The sequence below is a fragment of the Manis javanica genome, chromosome 8 (genome assembly GCF_040802235.1).
Source record: "Manis javanica isolate MJ-LG chromosome 8, MJ_LKY, whole genome shotgun sequence".
In the NCBI taxonomy this organism is placed as follows: Eukaryota; Metazoa; Chordata; class Mammalia; order Pholidota; family Manidae; genus Manis; species Manis javanica.
In genome coordinates this window covers 98,526,555-98,543,987 of record NC_133163.1, presented here as the reverse complement: position 1 = coordinate 98,543,987, position 17,433 = coordinate 98,526,555, and the positions used below count along the sequence as shown (strand labels likewise).

Below are 17,433 nucleotides of genomic sequence, written 5' to 3'. Positions count from 1 at the left end.
AAGAAAAACCCATTCCTTTCCTTCAAACCAATTCCGGTTGTATTTAGGGAAAGTGCTTGCCTTGCGGGCATCTTTGCGGACGCGCTCTTTGTAAGGGAGCATGGAAAGAAGGGATTTCACTGACAGTCAAAGACACAGTCACTGGTTGCCTCTCCTCTAAATTATGCTTATTAATACTAGGGACTGAGTTTTTGGGTGATACTTTCAGATGTCTATGCTGGAAACAGCAGGACAAGTGCTTCTCAGCACTGGTTTCTGGGTTGTGAGGAGCTCTTCATTTCATGGGGGCAGTAATGCTGCTTGGCCGAACTTGGGTGTTTTAGCTAGTGGTTCATGTGTTATTTACACGCAGCTGAACATTTCACCAGCTTCCTATGCCCTGATTACAGAAGGTGTTTCAGCAGGAAATATTTAAGTTAGGCAGGTTGGACTGTATGAAGATTGTCAGTTTCTTGAATGAAAGAAGTGTGGGGATACACTTCCCTTAAAACTGTTCGGACTGAAAGAGAAATTTCTCTTTCGGAGACCTTTTAAATTCAAGCTTCCATAGAAGCAGCAGGACGGACTGTAGATGACCCATTTTATCCCCTTGGAAGAGCCTGTTAAATGAACCCGAAGAGTAAATATACAGAGGTTTCCTATAAAATTCTTATGATTCTCATTGTTGCTCTTCTTTGAGTAGTTGTGCAGCTCGGTTACATGGCCCTGAGTGATCAAGTGATGGTGTCCGCGAGGATATGTGTCTGAACATTTCACTTGCTCCTTTTTGTTTTGGACTGTTTTGAACATATATATATATAGTGAAATTTGTGTTTGTATGGCCCAGGTATGGGCAGAAAAAGGACCAGTTTTTGAGTCCTGTGTAGACTCAGGGACAAGATGATCGCCAAAGCTGGGCACTTAGGCTGTGGTAAAATATGTATGGTTTTCTGACCTCAGGAAATAGTTATGCTTACATTTAGTTCCATCTTGGCCTTTTGGAAAATAAATCCGGTATTCCGACACTGCTGGAAAGGAAATTTGCTTATGTTAAGCCTGATACTGATCAGGCACCAGACATTTCTTGCCCTGTGTATAGGCCCATGTCAAGGCCCCTAGATGAACTGATCTCTGATTTCCAACTTCATCAAAAGGACCTGATTTAGCCTAGTATTTTTCCTTAAAAAATACATTTCTGCCACATATGTGGTCTTAATAGCTAAGCTTGATGGCATTGCTCCTTTATATAGAGAGACAGGAGTGGTGGTTTAATTCTGTGAATGAAAGTTTGCAGGGAGACATTAGACCTGGCCATTTGTCTCATCTCTGTGTGCTATCACCAACTAGAATGTTTCATCCAGAGGCACAAACTGTGAAAACAGGAACTGAGCTTTACATTGCTGCTTAACAGGATGTCCATACTTTTACTTAATACTACCACTTATTTCTGTTCGATTTTACTTTTTTTTTTAGTGATTATAGAGAAACGCCTCTCTGTGTTCCTCATAATATTTGGTCACTAACACAGATATTAACCAATTGCAAACTATTTATAAAGCCTTCCTAAAAGCATGGAATTAATAGAACAGTAATTATGAGTGTTCCTAATTCTCACGTTACCTATACGATTTTACATGTATAAAAAAAGGTTAAAATTAATTATGTTAACCTTTACAGTATAATAAATTATATGCTAATATCATGTAATAACCTTTATAATATAAAGCTTTTAATTTTTATATTCCCATATTATCTGCAGGGTTTGTTATATGTATTTAGGGAGGTAAATAATAATTCAAAAATATGTAATTAAAAGTAGCTCACTCTTACTTCTTAGAGACCATTTTTTTGTGTATTTTTCTAGAAATACAGGCACATATATACACATATATTCATAATATATATACCCATGCATATATATACACATACGTTTATCCTTTTTAATACATGGAATATACCATACATACTGTTGTGAACCTTGATCACTTTTACATATTGTTAGTGCATCCATCATCTTTAAGCTCATATGGATCTACCTCACGCATTCTCTTGGCATATAGAATCCCATAATGAGACTGGAACAGTTCCCGAATGATGCTTCTTTATATTATATTAAATTTTTAGCTATTGCCAATATTCTTCTAATTGTCTATGTGTGCACATGTGCAAATTCACAAGTAGGATAAATTAATAAAAGTAAAATGTTTGAATCAAAGGTATTCCCACAGAATTTAAACAAATGCTAATTCTGATTTTAAATTTAAAGAGCATTTAAAATGTATTCTTTCTGCACATTCCTATCACAGTCTCACATGAGTAAGTCTTTTAACCATGCCCTGCTATATAAATCATTGGGAAAAGCAATTGTGTGTTAACATGTTTCCAGTTATTGCTTACAATTTCTATTTTTTGCTAGTTAAAATATTACCAGCTTCAAAACTTACCTCTTTGACTCCAGTAAAACCTGTTCTCCATTTTGATGGAAATGCAGTTTAGGAAGTGAAAGTGATTTGTAGCACCTAAGTGCGCCTGATGCCCAGTTGATGGCAGCAGCTTTCAGCACCTCACTAATATTTCCTCGAGTTAAAAGGTGCTTTAAGCTCTTCAGTGTCTGCCGTGGACTAGTCTAGTCCCTCCCACAGGTACTGCCTTCTTGTCCTCCTGGTATTGCTATCAGCTCCCTTGCTTCACAGACTAGAGACCTGCTTAGTGTTTCCCTCTCTGGGAGTGTAGGTCCCAGCTTGTCTTCCTCTCCTCCCATCCTACTGCAGGTGTTTTTTTTTTTTTTCTTTTTCTTCTTCTTCTTCTTCTTCCAACAGGCAGCAGCAGTTGTTCCACAGTGGAAATTTAAGCATCCTCAAGTTTCTTCCCAGCTTTTGCTGTGTTTTCTTAGATTAAGTTGCCAATTTTTGTTTTTACAGGAAATCCTCTTTTTTTATGTAGTGAGTGTGCTCCCCATTCACTCTGCAAAAATGGCATTTTTCTCTACTTAGAAATGAAAATTTTACAAGTTTCGAAAATGTTTTCAAGTAGTAAATGTATAGTAGTTTTCCTTTGCCTGGGCATTGCTTAACATGTGTGAAATAACTTTATGAGAAATAATAAAATTCTAGCTTTATTGTTTGAATTTCAGTTCACAAGACTTTTTCTCAGCTAAATTCTTAACTTCCGTGATGAGACAAAAAGTGTGGGAGACGGTCCAATTTAAAAAAAACACACAACTCTACTTGAATAGCAGTAGTTATGCACAATTTATGATAGCCTTATTGTTTTAGCGCCCAAATAAGAAAATATAACAATTTCCTGTCGAAGGAAAAAATCCTCCTCCCAAATTTCCGATAGGATGGATTGAGAATTTATGTCCTGAATTTATGTCCTTGTTGCCTGGTTTATAAGTTTATAAGACCAGTTGTATTTCATATAGTTTGTCCCCTTGTGCATGATTCCTCTTGGCCTTTGTTTATTTGTTTATTTTTTTCCAGAGGTCTTGTTACCAGAAAAATACACACGGAACAGTTCACACACAGGGTAGATTATGTGACAGCAAACTCCAAGGGATTAATTACACAGAAGTCTGTTATTAAAGAACTTTAACAGGGAACACAGTAAAAGTTCTGTAGACTTTATAAAGTCCATTTTACTTTACAAAGAGAACTTTTAAGACTTCATCTCAAGTCAGAAAGGGTAATAATTAAATATGGTCACTAAATATGGAAAAAAGGCTCCTGCAGGGGTAAAGTTTGCTCTTGCATTTATTGAAAAGACTAAGCTAAAATATTGCAACACATTAAAATAGATATATTCCTAAATAGGAGGTTGCATCAATTCTATATTTTAAAGAAAAAGATGGCAAAAAATGTTTATTTATGTGACTCTATAACATTTAAGATATAGAGGTTGTTTATGAAAATGCCTAAGTTGTTGGTATTACGAATTAAAACATATGTGTACCTACAATGAGATGAGGTCAGGGCTGATGGACATGGAAATACAGACATCCCTCCAAGCTTATTCAGAATTTTAAAGGATATTGAAACATTCCTTTGCTGTCTTGTGTAGCAGATTCTTAAAAAGATTGTAGTACTATGCTAATGATTATAATCAAGCAAAATACCAAACAAATTATTAGGGTATTCATACACAGTTTGTTTGCATTTTCCTATAATAAACCAAACAGTGAACCTAACCAATCTGAATTTTAGCCTTAATTTTTAATGTACAAATAAGATTTTAAATGTTTTCTTAAAATAGAAATAAGCTATATGAATGTTTTTTCTAGAAAGTTACTCAACAAATGGGCCTATTTAAACACTTAGAATTTTTTTCCATGAAATTTTTTAAGAAAGCTGAAATCAATACTGTAACAGGCCAGAGTTATGTGGCAGGCATATGAGAGTTTAAAGTTTCAAGTTTGTTAAACTTGATTTTCCCATTAGATTGTAAAGTCATCAAAGGCAAGAATCCTATCATAGGCGTTTTAACACTAACTTATCATCAGATGTGATTTCAAAGAGTTCATTAATTCAGAAGCCTGGATTGAATGCCAGCCTGCATTTAGCTCTGTGGAATGCTAGAGTCATACAGCTAGTAGCCTCGGGGGGCTTAATATTTGGTAGGAGAATCATATGCATTACAGGAACCAGGAGACAGCAGAGGGCATGGGGTCTGGGATTAAGTAAAAAGACATAATAATAATTGTAGCAGTGGTAGCTGATGTTTCAGTGACATTTACATGACATGCACTTTTCTGATTATTTTACATGTGATAACTCATTTTATGCTCACAATGTCTCTGTGAGGTGGGTCCTTTTATTAGCTTCCTTTTATGCTGTGAGAGCTGAGGTATGCAAAGGTTAGATTTTAAAGACAAATTCTTAATATTACGTTTTCTTTCTCCATTCATTTTGGTTATGGGTTTGGTTTTTCATTCCACTGGACAAGAATGCAGGACTAAGACATTGGTAAAATTCCACTTAAAATTCCTAATATTCCCTCATGCTAGTTCCCAAATCCCATGTATAGTTAATAACATAGTAATATTTTGTCAAACAAGAAACTTTTTCTAACATTTCTGTAAAGAAACTAATAAAACAAAGAATTATAGAATGCTAGAGCTGATGGGATCTTTGGATGGCACATCTGTTATACTTTAGTTTTGTACTTGGAACTTTTATTGAGGGTGGTAGGTGACCATCACAGGTACCCTCCTTCTGCATTGCCCGTGCTTCTGAGCAGGACATGTTCCTTTTTATGTCATTCAGAATTTTTTGCTCTTTTGTCTTATGTGAGAAATTTCTCTCAGAACAGAGTTGTGAGAGATGTTTCTCTTTCCAGGGGAAACTGGTGTGTGTAACTTAAGTTTTTACCATATGACTGACAAGTTATTGTTTCATTTTTTCTGTTTGTTTCATTTTCATTTTTTCTATTTACTTCATCTTTAACCTGATTGACTGTAAGCTTATTATATTTAGTGAAATTTTTACATTAACTTGCAGCAGATATGGTAAAGAATAGCAAGCTCTGATCTGTCATCCACTATTGCACTTTACATATATTTGTTCATTTGATAAATAGCTCCTTTATGAGGAAGAGGATATCTAAATGTTCATTTAACAGGAAACTGAGAGATGCAGAGTTTCAGTAATTCCTCCAGGGACATACACTAGTGAGAGAATTGGGAAAGCTGGCTTTGTAATAAAATAAGTTGGCTCCTTATTTTTTATTTTACTATTTTACTGCTTCTCAATTATAATAAATCTTATGCCTGGTCAGTTAATTTTTTTTATCCTATACTCTTTATACCTTCATTCTCCAGAATCTTCTCCTCCCATTTCTATGGGGAAAAACTGAACATTTACTGAAGGCAGATACAGTCACATGACTAGGGGAGCATCATATGGATTGGGATTAATCAGAAAAGACTTCACAGCAAAAGTTTGCCAGAGGTTGGCAAACTGTGGACCCAGCTGCCTGTTTTTGTAAATAAAATTTTATTGAAACAAAACCATGCCCATTTGTTTACGTATTCTTTTTGTCTGCTTCCACCTACAGCCAGTGGCACAGTAGTTGGGATACACACTGAATGACCAGCAGAGCTGAATTGTTTACTATTTGGCCCTTCACAGGAAAAAGTTTGCCAACCTCTGGTCTATGTGATAGATAAGTGACTATCTCCTAGGACTGAAAATTTTTTGAAGTCAGAGGTGTTGTTTGTTTTATTTATCACGGGGCATACCTAGGAACTGGGCACATGGTACATGTTCAATAGACAATTTTTGATTGACCAGTTTTGATTAAGTGACTGACTGGGTAAGATAAATTACATCAATTAGAGCTTAGAGGAAGTAACAGGAGAGAAAGAAGGAAAAGTATTAGTGAAAAAGATATGAAGTGTTTGGGATTGAGAGACATTGGGTACAGTTGGGAAGGGCCTGAGGGGCACAATTCATGTGTAGCCTGTGTCAGTAGAGGTCCTGGAGTTGTGCAGTGTACACCGTGTGTGCCTGTCCATGGATAGTGATGTTGGCTGAGAGATAAAGGACACATAACATTACTATCTGATTGTTGCAAAAGATGAGGACTCCAAGGTGGGAACATTACATTATCAGATCTTTGGATCTTTGCCTCTCTGGCAGAGGGCTGAATGGTGTATGCTTTAGAGTCTGGAGACTCAAGGCAGAGAGATTTGGGAGGCTGATATAGGAGTCAGGGTGTGACTGCATCATGGTCTGAGCAATGTCAGCGTGGGGGTGAAGAGGAGCTCAAGTGAGGCTCCGGCATTAACACGAGCAATATTTGACCACTTGGTTGTGAGATGCAGGGGGTAGAGGCACCTATGCTGACCTCACTCCCATATATATTAAAGCCTGCTATACATGAAAACATTATGGCACCATCAATGAGAAGCTAAAGAAAAAATTATTCCTAGTTCCTCTACTGCAAGGAAACAGGCTATTTTCATTTGTGAGTGTTTTGGTTAACTTATTGCTATGTAACAAATTACCCTAAACGTAGTGGCTTAAAACAACAACAATTTTATTGTTTCTTATGATTCTGCAGGCCAGGAATTTGGACAGGGCACAGTGGGAATCTTGTCTCTGCTTCCCACAGTGTCTGTTGGGGCTGGAATGGGCAAGATGACCTCTTTACGTGCATTTCTGGTTCTGTGGAGGGGCACCCTCAGCCCTGTTTACTTTGGTGTGGTTGATATAAATGGTTGGGTAGAGGCTGGGAGTAAAGGAAGTAAAGTACCACTTGTATGGCTCTGCTGGGGACCTTCCAGGTTTTAGAGCTCTGTGCAGTCTCCTGCCTGGGCCTGCCCTTGGGGATGGAGCCATTGAGTGTGTTTTTTCAAATGAGCAAAATGAGCCCCAAATGCAGTGACTAGGCCTTATTCAGGGTAAGTGTCTCCTGGGGCTGGGTCTTAAACAGTAGCCTCCTGACCCATCAGTTGACCCCATCAGTTGACCACAGAAATAAGTTCAATGGCTGAGGGCTGGCTGGAAGGGCTCGAATGGGCTCCTGTGTTATCAGTGTTGGCTGGAGAGCTTGGTTCTCCTCCATAAAGTCTCAGATCGTCTCTCTCTCCACATGGCCTCTCCACATGGACTCTCTAGCAACACAAGCTGACTTTTCACAAGGCAGTTCAGGATCCCAAGAGCACAAAAGTAGACACTACCAGACTTTTTTTCAAATTCAGCCTGGAATGACATGGCCCAGAATTCCATGCAAATCACAGGCCTCACACCAATTCGAAGGCCTGGACTAATGAGCCCTACCTCCTGATGTGAGGAGGAGCATTTATCTGCAGGGAGGGGAGGGATGTGGGGGACATCTTTGGAGACCAGCTATCACAGTGAGGCAGTGAGTGTTTGGGAAGGATAATCATGTTTTAATTATAACTTGATCAAGTCTGATTGACATAGTTCCTGGTGGAAGATGCTTCATTGTATGTTGCTACTCTGACCCCAGAATGGTAAGTGCTGCATGAACAATGTGTCTCCATGATCTTTTAGATTAATGTTAATGGCGTTGACCTCAGCTTATCCACAGCTTCTCATTTAAAGAACTTGCAAACCCCAGGATAAGATGATAGTTCCTAATAAATCAGCATATTTTGTTTTTCCAAATGTAAGAATTATAAAGCTCCTAACTTTCCACCCTTTTCTAAGAGACTCAGTGACAAATTTAATGCACAATCATTTTATTAACTGAGGTATTTGGTATGTTTTGCCTTCCTTCTATATGGGACTTTTCTTTCAGTTTCTAATAATAGCCCCATTTCTACATATCTGTTGGTGTAGTTCACCTCAAAAACATTCTTTTTGCATCAGGGATTATACTTAGTAAATAAAAATAGATGTGCGATTGCCAAAAGAACTGGTATTGTAGTGAACTGAATTCTATTGTTTTTGTCACCGACGGAGGATCCACATTGTTAATAGAATAAAAATTGGATTAGGAATACATTAGAGTTGGGATTGTGGTTCCAGTACTCTATTATATCAAACCCCAGTTTTAAATTCTTGTGACTTTACCACTTTCTCAAGTGGCTTTTTTTGTTGAAGTTATCACTGAGTCTATTTATTCAGCCCCCTCAGAGCGGAAGGGAGAGAGGAAAATTCCCTATCTCCACCATTCCCAGCCGAAGATGTATTCCAGACGGCAAGCAGTCTCAGAGTGGGAGAATTGCTCCATTAGACAAGTGATTTGATTCAGTGTTTTGAAGGGTTGTGAATTCCTAGACCATCAGTCATACTTACATTCAAGTATAAGTATCAAAACACATCTAAGTCCAAATATAGTACAACCATTTTATGATGTTGGTGTTGGGAGATGGGATTTATGTGGGCCCTATGGACACATTATGTCTACTGTTAACTGGTTTTGAACTGAAATATAGTAATATCTATATTAATAAAGAGAATGTATTCCAGAGACAGGTTTTTTTTGTTTTGTTTTTATGTTTCTTCTCCTTTTCCTCTTTCCCTTTCTCTTCTTTTTCTTCATCTCCATTTTCTCCTTTTCCTTTTTCTTCATTGTTGTCTTATTAATTTCTTCTAATAACTTCATAAGCTGAGCTACAAACAAAATAGGGATAACAGGAGTATCAAATAAGGGTTAAAACACTAAGAAAAATAAATTCCAAGTGGAATGTTAAATTTTTACCTGTAGGTCTTGGGATGTCCAAAAAGAATAACCAAAGTAAGGTTTTTGTTAGGGGAGGGAAGGAGAAACACTGAGGGAGGCAGGGGGAGAGAGTGGAGAGAAAGCTCTGGAAGGGAGTCCTGTCAGCCAGTGGACCTGGGTTGGATAGAGGAGGTGCCAGTTTCTGACAGATACTAGTAGCAACTTTCTCCCCTGGAAGCATTGGTACCAGTTGACCTATGGCCTTAACCAGCCTTTTCAGGGAACCCAGGGCTCTGGGAGGAGAGTCAGGGCAGGAAAGACACTTGTATACCTGAAAAGAGTCCTGTAAAAACATTTGGAGGCATTCAGTTGGGAAGCAGGCTAATCTATCATTTGTTATGAACCGAGGTATATGGCATTATGTAAAGTTTGGTGCATCCCTCTCTCCTCATTGATTATGGTTTATTATCTATCGTTTCCTCTACCCATTTGTTGGTAATTTCTAAGAGTGTGTAGTCAGACCCTAATAGGTTGGTGCCCTTTGATGAATAACTTTTAAAGACTTATTATTTTTAAATGCTTTTTTTGCAAATGAAATAATGACTCAGCTCTTTCTCTATAGTCAGACCATCCATCTTTACAAAAATAACACAAATTAGATTTATAGAGGGACAGACTTTAGAAATGTATAGATTTTGAAACAGGCCCGCAGACAGTGCATTAAAAAGTGTTGCAAGTACTTATTTTCTTCTCTACTTCATAAGTGCAGAAGCCAAGAAACAGGGTGGCGAAGCTGATTAAGTGGAAGTGTGTTTTGGGGTGAGGAGATTGTGCCTCCTCTTTGTCTTCATGCCCTAGTAAGGGTGACTGGGATTTCTTAAGTCCTCAGCTGTGCTGCAAATGAGCAAACCTCCTGTGCCATGCCAGCATGGACATTGCCTTTGTTCTCACTTATTTGGTCCTAGGCAGTGCAGTCAGTGTCTTGGTGGTCATCCCTGATGGGAAGCTGGCCTCTAGTTTTAGCCTTACGATCCTACCTTTAGAGGCAGCCTCCAGATAGGGGGGTTAGCAGGAGGGGCTTTTAAAGGGAGATACTGTTGTCAATGAGAGTAGCAGGGAGTGGGTGGGAGAACGAGAAGTGGGAGTCGTGTCTGGGAGTCTGAAGGGCAACAACCCCATCCCCTCCCCACCACCACTCACATACATTCACACACACTCACATTTCTAACTACAATTAGAATGTCAGATGGCCTGGAATGGGCCATGGCAATTCTAGTTCTGTAAACTCGGGTACTTATCTTGTAACTTGCCTGACTCAGTGATCCGAACTACTCATTTATACATTTAGATCCCACGTAAGAGGCATGCCAATGAAGAAAAAATTTCTCAAACTCTTGTCTTTTCTCCTGTGTTATCTACCCCAATAATGTTGCAGCACATCTGCCTAATCCAAGTGACAACTATTTTTTGAGCATTAGCTGTGTTTGAATTGGACCTAGTACTTAGTTCTCAGAATGAACAGGCTCAGGCCTGTTGATGTTATTATCTTCTTTCTAGTGATTCTGGGCAGAACTACATTTGGAATATCTTTCTCTCCCTTTGCTGATGGGGTTAATGTCCGAGGTAATGTGGACAAGTGCTTTGCAAGGAACGACTGGATATGCAAACCTTCAAGTCGACAAATATTTTTTAATCTTTCATGGACTGCTGCTGCTTCACACCCCAGAGTTTGAGGCCACTGACCTCAACTTTGCAAATTTTATATCCCATTACCACCCTGTGAGCTCTATACTCCCCAGAGCCACATAGTTGATGTTTTAGCTGGAATCTGAGAAAGTGTCTGAACATTTCCTGAAGAGTTGGCTAGGAGCAGTTTGGCAGCTCAGTCATAAAATCCCAGAGCTAGTGGCTGGGGTATACGTTATAATTACCTCACACTGTTTCCTCTCTGAGCCTGGTTGTGGGTAGCTGGGGTAGAGTGGTATTGCTTGTGGGACTATCATTTAAAGGCCTGAGGAGTCATTTTCAATGAACACTAATAACCGTTGGCCATATTTTCAGGGAGGCTTGGAAGTGTGGACATAGACATGCTTGGGGGCAAATCCTGGCTCCACCGCCTACTAGGAAGGAACCTAGTGGCTTGTCTTGTGTGAACCTCAAGTTTCCTCACTTGTAAACAAGATTCCAATATTCGCTTTTCTTAGTGCTTCTCAGATTTAATGAGATAATACATTTGAAGTTCCTAGTACAGTACCTGGTGTATTTAGCTATGGTGATGAGGATGATTCTAATTCTGCTACAGATAAGGAAAATGAGGGGGTGGATCATACTGAGAGGCTGGATTTTTATGGCTGAAGCAGAAAGTCAGATAATCTTTACTACTGGAGATGCAGTCTCTATTTTCTCATCTTGGAACCAATTATTTTCAGAAACAGGAAGCAAGCTTGAACTTCAAAAATTATAAAAATATAATTTTAATTAATTATTTTTATTAAAATAGAAACTCCATAGAAACTCACTTTCTATGGAGATCTGATCATACCCAGGCAGGGTGCAGGTAATATTTTTATTTTTGAGTTTCTCTATCCTCTCAGTTGTGTTGCCTTTATTTGGAAATAACTTACCGAGTCCTTATTAATATAACCCCTCAACACCTCCAGTGAAGTGTGCATTTTTTTATTGAAAGATGTGGCAAACAGGCCTTGTCTCCTCCTGATGGGCACTTTTGGGGGCACTGCTTCTATCACTTGCCCATCACTGTGTCCAGAGAAATGGGGCACTTGGCTGGCCAGGCCTGAGCCATGTGGAATGAGCTCATCTGAGGAAAGAAGAGTTTTACTAGCAAAGAAGCAGAAGGGATGCTGGGTGGTTAAACACGGCAGATCTGCAGCTGAACCAGAAAAGCTCCCTTTCTCATAGACCCAGTACTTCTTCAGTTCCTGCTGTCATTACTGTTCTCTCTGGATGCCCTGTGGGCAGGTCTTGCTCACGTGATTTAGAGCCAGGCTGACTCAGATTGGCCTCCTTGGAGAAGAGCCATGGCCTTCACTTTCCACCCGAGCAGCCCCTTCCTTTGGCTCCATGCCGCATGGCAACGCAATGCTCATTTGGCACAAAGGGATTCTTATTTGTTGTTGTTTTTGTCTTCTGTGCCCTATTTCTCTTGAGAAATTCAAAATCTTGATTTTTTCATTTTCTTTTAATGATTCCCATTTCGATTTTAATGAGAGTTCACTTTCAAGAGATCTTAAACGATTGAATATCCGGGAAAGTGGAACAAAACATACATTATCTTAATTTAGGTAAGGCTGTGGTAGTGTTCCTAGACTGCACTATTACATGCCGACCTGGTTAACTGATTGGCAATAAATTCTAAGAAGTTGTGGTTGCTTCATGTTCATTCACAGCCTATAAAAATGAGCATTCTTTAAATAAGAAACAGTTTAAATGGATAATCGTTATGTTTCTATTTGTCATTAAAATTTTCAAATCACCTAATATCTCTCATCTCCTTGGGCTATGTCACACCACTCACTACCAATACAATCAAAGTTTACAAAAGAGCAAAAACATAAAATCAAACAAATACTAGGTACTTTTTTCTGCTCTACTAACTTCCCAGGAAAGAAAGAAACCTCCAATAACAAAAGAAAGTTTTCTTTTTAAAGTTTTGAAAACCTTTTAGAAATTTTACAAGAATATTGAAACCATTCTTTCTTTCTTCTTTTTGTCAGTAATTCTGACTTAAGATAGATATTGTAAAACATATGACAGAATCTAGACAACAGGGTCCAACTAGATTTGGAACTAATTCATCTGCTCCTTTGCACTGGGGCTCTTCCTTGGCAGTAGGTTGTTTAACACACATCTTACACCTTGAGGAGTCAGAATACTGAAGAGGGTTCTGGGCTAAATGATTTGCTTCTTTTGTCTCATATTTCCCGTGACTGTAAGAATTCTTCCATTTATGAACAGAAAAGCCAGAATTCATCTCTTTTATGGACCTGATACAAATCAACCCCTTTTTCATCAAACTCATCTTTTATTCACTGATGTGTTTATGTGGGTCATAAAGAAAGACGACCCATGAAAATGCACCATGTCAAAAAGTACTTGTAATGACCAACTCAACCCAGCTCAACCCATACTTACTAAATGGCACATGTGTGGTTAAGTCATTTATCCTTGGATCCCTTGTCTAATGAACATTAATCTTATGTAGTACCAGCCTACTTGTGATTCATAGAGACACTTTGATTAGTTCTTACTGCTTATTTAAGTTGGTAAACATGTGGGGACTAGACTGTTAGTATTTCTAAATGGGAGTCCCATCCGGCTTAAGAATGTTGATTAGCATAACAGATAGAAGTGGTTCTTCCAATGAATGAAAAGAGAAAGGTGAAGTGTGGTGTCATGACACATGTAGGAGAATAAGGCTATCAGAATGAACTAGACCAGATGCTGCTGCAAATCGTTGTTTTTAACTAGAGAGAATATACAATCAAGTTGTAGCAGTTATCAATGAATGGTCACTCTTGTTTGATCTTCTTTCCCCCCACTGAAGATTATTTTAAAGTAAATACCAGAAAAATCATTTAATTTGTCATGAAAATTTTGGTATGTATCTCTAAAAGATAAGGACTCTTTAAGAAACGTTAACACAATACCACGATTATGTTTGAAGTTGCATTAGTTCTTTTTAATATCATCAAATATTCAGTGAGTATTTACATTTCCCTAATTAGGTTATACATTTCATTTATTTTTTAATAGTTTGCTCAAGTCAGGATCCAAATAAAGTCCATGTTTTGTAATTGGTTTATGTCTCTTAAATATTTTAAAACATGTATGTTGTCCCTCTGTATATAGATTTTTTTCCTTGTAATTTACTTATTGAGGAAATTGGCTCATGCTACATGAAATCACTTATATATAGAATCTAAAAAAGCTGAACTCAGAGAAACTAGAGTAGAGTGTAGGTTACCTGGGGCTGGTGGTTTAGGGAAATGGGAAGATACTGGTCAAAGGGTACAAACTTCTAGTTGTCATATAAATAAGTTCTGGGATCTAATGTTTAGCATGGTGATTACAGCTAATAATACTGTATTCTATACTTGAAAAATATTGCTGGAAGAGTGGATCTTACATGTTCTCACCACAAAAGGAAATAGTAATTATGTGATGGGGTAGAGGTGTTAGCTAATTCTATAGTGGTAATCATTTTGTAATGTATAAATGTATCAAATCAACATGTTGTCAACCTAAAACTACACAGTGACATATCTCAGTTATATTGCAAGAAAGCTGAAAAACAAAAAGAAATTGGTTCATGTCCTGTAGAACAGTACTACTTAAAATGGCAGTCCATAAACTGTGTTAAACCAGTCTGTGATGAGATGAGAAACACATAGCAGAATGTAAATCCAGTTTGTTGCTAAATATGTTATTTTGCTCAGCTGATATTTTCTCATAGCAAGGCTTTCTAGACAAAGGAAGCAATGAGATGATTATATCCAGCTTAATAAACTCCTTATCTTACCAGTAATATAGAGTGTTATGGACCAACATTGGCCAGTCCTTGTGCCACACTTGGAGTCCAGTGCTGTAGAATTTCTCAATCTACTAATGACTACATTCCAATGGTGGTGGTGCTTATCCTGCTCCTCTGTCCCCAGTATTGTTGTGAGTTGCTCTTTAGAGCTAGAGGATTGATTCGATTCAGAATTAACTTTTTGGTAAGAAGACTTAATAAGTGGTATGTGTACTTCCTTTAGGAGGCTTATCATGCCTGCTAGTATCTCTTGTGATACTACTAACCACTGATGACCACTATGTAGATCATTAATTTATTAGGGTAGCAGAATGGGAATATTTGAATTCTCTCATTTCTTATTAATGCTATAAAGTTTTACACCTACTTCTGCCCTGACACTCCATACTTCACAGCCAGCAATGCCTGCAATGCTGCCAGGTCCACTTTCTCCACACTTGTCTAAACTGATCCACCACTTTGAGAATTTTGGGAAAATTATTTAATATCTAATACTAAGGATTAGCTATTATCATGTATAAAGTTATGGAAAATTTACACAGAAGGAGACTGGCACTTGGGGGCAGACAAGGAAAGACAGTTCTGCAAGGATCCATTCCCCTCTCCTCATCCCATGATCTTTTCTGAGAGTCCAGATGGATGAACAAAGTTAGTTATTTTTATTTTGCAGTAAGAGTTTCAAGCAAGGGCCTGTGATAAGTTGGTAAGATTTTGTACTATAGGTGGAAAGATGATATTTGCAGATATTTTAAGATTCAGAAGTTAATGTTGGTACTCACGTTTCAGCTTTGCTTCCGTGGGGCATGCTTTTTACAATTTAAGAAATAGAAGTCAGGCAACTTTAGTGATGATTCTAATGAAAGATTCTAAGCATTACTGGTATATCCAGCTCCCCCTGGGAAAAGAATGTAGGGACAAGAGGTACCCCAGTAGCTTCACCTAAGTGGGTGTGTGTGTGTGTATGTATATGCATGTATGTGCATTGTGCAAATTGCATCTCCTGTCTGAGTTTCATTTCAGTGAAAGCTGTATGCTGTTCCTTGGGGACTGATGTATTTTTACTACCTAGTGTCAAACTCCTAGGTTAACTGACAGGCTTTTAGAACAGAGGCTTTGTGTTTGGGAGCTACTGCAGAGATTTGGAAGCCTTTTGAGTATGGGTTGGATGTGTTTTACTCTGTTTTGACAGCATCATCTCCTTCTCAGAGGTTGTCACTATGTTGAAGCTTTGTGCTCGAGTCAACTTAATTGTAAATCTTGAAACTCAAATCCTATCACACCTTCCCCAGAGCTCAAAGGATGTTGAGAGGCCACTGCTGGCATCACAAAAGGGAAATCTTTTGGATTGAATTTCAGGGAAGAGCTGTGCTGGCAGGTGGAGTGAGAGTTGCCACTTTCTCTGTGTAATGGACCCTGTGCCCACAGCCTCTGAATTAAGCCATAGAGACATGAATCTGGAGGGTGTTTTAGAGCATCATCTGGATCACCCTGGCCTTTGTGCTGCTCATTGTCCTCTTAAGTGGCTCAGATAGTTGCCTGCAGTACCTAACGGTTTTGCTTGAATTTACTTTTTCAAAGACAAGACACAGCCATGTTCAAGTGCATGTACAAAACATATTCTGATGGAAGCTGTGAGCAGGTTTTGATGTACCCAGATTTTGAATCTTTATATTGCTCTCCACCCATCCAGTCACTTCTCCAAACATGGAGCATGTTAAAAGCTGACATTTTTACCAAAGGGAAGAGGACAAGCTATTCACCATGCAGAAGTTATGTCAGAAACAGAAGTAGCAATCTGTAGGAGTGTTCCGCAAATGCATTCCTGTTACCATTGCTTTTCTTTTGCACTATACCTTGTAAGCTCTAATCTCAATTTTTTTTTGAAGACCTAAGAAAGAAAAACCAGTGCACAAAAAATTATGCACAAATTACTTTATGTGAAGGGGCACATTCTTTCTGGGGTATTTATGGAAATATCTTTCTCATATCTAATCTAAAAATTTTTAGTACTAACCTTGAAATTCTTATTGGAATTAGAATATTAATATTCCAATTCCAATAAGAATATTGGAATATTAATAAATTCTTTGGGTTTTTAATTGATTTATAACGTGTTTCTATTGTGTAGTGTTTGAACAATTACTTCTCAGAATTTCAGTTTCCTCATCTGAAAATGAGCCCAGCAATATATTTTCTTGATTGGATTGTGGGGAAAAGTCATGTGACCACTTTGTAAAGAATAAAGCTCTCTGGAAACTGCAATTTACTGTTTTGATTCTATAGTGTGACTTCACATGGATTAAACTCCTGACAGTCAAATTCCCTCAAATTTAAATTAGACTATTTTTATTTAAAGTTTTCCAGACATCTAAATATTTAGAAATAGATGCTTATAACTTTGCATCAGTTACAAAGTTTAAAAAAAACTTCTCAAGTTCTTGATCCCTAATGTTGCAAATTGTTAATCTCATCAACAACTGTATACTTTTAGCTAACTTCTCTGACTTTTTAGAAACCTAAACTCTATCAGTGATTTATTTTATATTTTTTGTTTCTTAGCAACAATGTTGTTTCTTTTCTGATAAAAGAGTTTGGAAGAGAAATGTTTTAAAAGACTCATGGCATGTTGATTCCTATGAAATAGATTTTGAGATACAAGATCTCTGAAGCTTTTGTAGCTATAAAATGTTTCTAAGTGGTACATCTGAAAGATGGAAAAATTTTATTCTCATTCCCCATGAATTCCATTTATAGGTAACTTTTGTTATGTATTT

At 37.9% G+C, this 17,433-nt stretch overlaps 1 protein-coding gene across 4 annotated transcripts in view; it reads left to right on the top strand.

The window, feature by feature from the left end:
- FBN1 (fibrillin 1) overlaps positions 1-17,433 on the top strand; it is a 236,413-nt gene that overhangs the window by 2,174 nt on the left and 216,806 nt on the right. The window lies entirely within an intron of this gene.